General features: G+C 49.6%; 1 non-coding gene across 1 annotated transcript; it reads right to left on the reverse strand.

Moving 5' to 3' along the window:
• Positions 1–2,763: 2,763 nt before the first annotated feature.
• On the reverse strand, positions 2,764–2,867 carry LOC126960470 (small nucleolar RNA U13). Its single transcript, XR_007728013.1, has one exon. It is a non-coding gene; the product is annotated as a small nucleolar RNA U13 (small nucleolar RNA).

A 2,867-nucleotide genomic window follows, 5' to 3' on the forward strand; every position in this document is an offset into this window, starting at 1 on the left:
AACAACTGGGGACAGGGGAGACAATGGGAAACCAGAACCAGAAAGACGAGTCCCTCAGGCTGGCAGCCAGACCGAGGATGCTCAGCTTCGAGAAAGGGATGGAGTTCCTTCTGTGTCCCTCCTCCTCCCTGGTCCTAAACACCCCCTTCCATGGCAGGTGGATTCTGTTTTTGTTTGTTTGTTTTGTTTTGTTTTGTTTTTGAGATGTGGTCTCACTCTGTCACCCAGGCTGGAGTGCAGTGGCACGATCTCAGCTCACTGCAACCTCCACCTCCCAGACTCAAGTGATCCTCCCTCCTCAGCCTCCTGAGAAGCTATGACCACAGGGATGCACCACCATGCCTGGCTATTTTTTGTATTTTTGGTAGAGATGGGGTTTTGCCATGTTGCCCAGGCTGGACAGGTGGATTGTTTAATCAGGCTGGGTGAAGAGGGGGCAATGTGGTGAAAGGGAAAGAGCAGGAGTTTTGAAGTCAGAGTCTGAGTTGAATCTCATCCTTGAGCCACTCACTAGCTCTGTGACTTCAGGTAAGTTACTTAACCTCTCTGAGCCATAGCTCATTCATCTGTAAAATGAGAATAAACAACAACTACTCCCCAGGGGTTGCTGAATGGGAATAGCACCACTAGCTCCTGCAGTGGAGTTATTGTGAGGATGCAGAGTTAACATTTGAAAGCCCAGGGCCTGGCACCAGGGTGGGAGCTCAGTCAATTCATCAACTATCCTCCTTCATCAGAAACCATCCATGTGCAGGACCTTAGGCTGAGGCTGCCTTTTAACAAATCCAGGGAAAGGCCGGGCGCGGTGGCTCAAGCCTGTAATCCCAGCACTTTGGGAGGCCGAGATGGGCGGATCACGAGGTCAGGAGATCGAGACCATCCTGGCTAACACGGTGAAACCCCGTCTCTACTAAGAAATACAAAAAAAATAGCCGGGCGAGGTGGCGGGCGCCTGTAGTCCCAGCTACTCGGGAGGCTGAGGCCGGAGAATGGCGTGAACCCGGGAGGCGGAGCTTGCAGTGAGCTGAGATCCGGCCACTGCACTCCAGCCTGGGCTACAGAGCGAGACTCCGTCTCAAAAAAAAAAAAAAAAAAAAAAAAAAAAAAAAAAAAACAAATCCAGGGAAATATCACCATTTCATTTAGCAGGCCAGGAATCAGGGTCAGAGAGTTAAGAAACATTTCCAGCCGGGCGCGGTGGCTCAAGCCTGTAATCCCAGCACTTTGGGAGACCGAGACGGGTGGATCACGAGGTCAGGAGATCGAGACCATCCTGGCTAACACGGTGAAACCCCGTCTCTATTAAGAAATACAAAAAACTAGCCGGGCGAGGTGGCGGGCGCCTGTAGTCCCAGCTAGTCGGGAGGCTGAGGCCGGAGAATGGCGTGAACCTGGGAGGCGGAGCTTGCAGTGAGCTGAGATCTGGCCACTGCACTCCAGCCTGGGTGACAGAGCCAGACTCCGTCTCAACAACAACAACAACAACAACAAAAAAAAAAAAAAAAAAAAAAAAAAAAAAAAAAAACATTTCCAACTTCACATTGCATTGTTTCTCCAAACTGTAGTCTTGCATCTTCTGCATAACTTTTTCAATGTCAACTGTACCTATACTATTTTTTGCTTAATATTTTATTTAAATTAGTCCCTTTTTTACATTAATCAATGTATTCCTTTATTTAAGAGATGGGGCTAGGTGCGGGTGGCTCATACCTGTCATCCCAGCACTTTGGGAGGCTGAGGTGGGCAGATCACTTGAGGTCAGGAGTTTGAGACCAGCCTGGTCAACATGGTGAAACCCTGTCTCTACCAAAAATACAAAAATTAGCCAGGGATGGTGGTGCATGCCTGCAATCCCAGCTACTTGGGAGGTTGAGGCACAAGAATCACTTGAACCCGGGAGGCAGAGGTTGCAATGAGCCAAGATCATGCCACTGCACTCCTGCCTGGGTGACAGAGCAAAACTCTGTCTCAAAAAAAAAAAAAAAAGGCCGGGCTTGGTGGCTCACGCCTGTAATCCCAGCACTTTGGGAGGCCGAGGCAGGCGGATCACAAGGTCAAGAGATCGAGACCATTCTGGCCAACATGGTGAAACCCTATCTCTACTAAAAGTACAAAAATTAGCTGGGCATGGTGGTGCTTGCCTGTAATCCCAGCTACTCAGGAGGCTGAGGCAGGAGAATTGCTTGAACCTGGGAGGCGGAGGTTGCAGTGAGCCAAGATCACCACTGCACTCCAGCCTGGTGACAGAGCGAAACTCCGTCTCAAAAATAAGTAAATAAATAAAAGATGGGGTCTCGCTATGTTGCTGAGGCTGGAGTGCAATGGCTAGTATTCACAGATGTGATCATAGCACACTACAGCCTTTTCAAGAGATCCACCTGCCTCAGGCTCCTGGGTAGCTATGACGACAGGCACATATCTGGTTCCAATGTATGTTTTTCTTTTTTTTTTTTTTTTTTGAGACGGAGTCTCGCTCTGTCGCCCAGGCTGGAGTGTAGTGGCCGGATCTCAGCTCACTGCAAGCTCCGCCTCCCGGGTTCGGGCCATTCTCCTGTCTCAGCCTCCTGAGTAGCTGGGACTACAGGCGCCCGCCACCTCGCCCGGCTAGTTTTTTGTATTTTTTAGTAGAGACGGGGTTTCACCGTGTTAGCCAGGATGGTCTCGATCTCCTGACCTAGTGATCCACCCGTCTCGGCCTCCCAAAGTGCTGGGATTACAGGCTTGAGCCACCGCACCTGGCCTTCTTTTTTTTTTTTTCCCCCACATCAGATGGGTAATGTGCTGACAATATAACAAGGTTTGAGTTAGGCACATCTCACAGATGAAAGTGAAAAGCCAATTGTCACGCTTATGAACTACAAAAGGAT

Source organism: Macaca thibetana, chromosome 7 (assembly GCF_024542745.1).
Source record: "Macaca thibetana thibetana isolate TM-01 chromosome 7, ASM2454274v1, whole genome shotgun sequence".
In the NCBI taxonomy this organism is placed as follows: domain Eukaryota; kingdom Metazoa; phylum Chordata; class Mammalia; order Primates; family Cercopithecidae; genus Macaca; species Macaca thibetana.